This window comes from Chelon labrosus, assembly GCF_963514085.1.
Source record: "Chelon labrosus genome assembly, chromosome: 17".
NCBI classification, from domain to species: domain Eukaryota; kingdom Metazoa; phylum Chordata; class Actinopteri; order Mugiliformes; family Mugilidae; genus Chelon; species Chelon labrosus.
The window spans coordinates 23,333,807-23,334,073 of NC_140350.1; positions in this window are offsets into that span (position 1 = coordinate 23,333,807).

The following is a 267-nucleotide window of genomic DNA, read 5'->3' on the forward strand; positions in this document are numbered from 1 at the left end:
ACTCTCACTTTGCTTATTGCTTCAAGCTAACGACCGTTAGCGCCATTTTGTATTTCAAAATAAAATAGAACCGTATCTCGTCGAGATAAATAAGATAGCTCGCATATTCTGTTCGACAGATCGGTCGAATGGTCTGACAAAAAACAAGTCACACATTCTAAAAACACACACTAAATTTAAATAATACGATATATTTCCACACCATTGCTCTTGTTTTGGAACACCCAAACCGGAAGTGAGTTGTATCTTTTAGACGACACACCTACA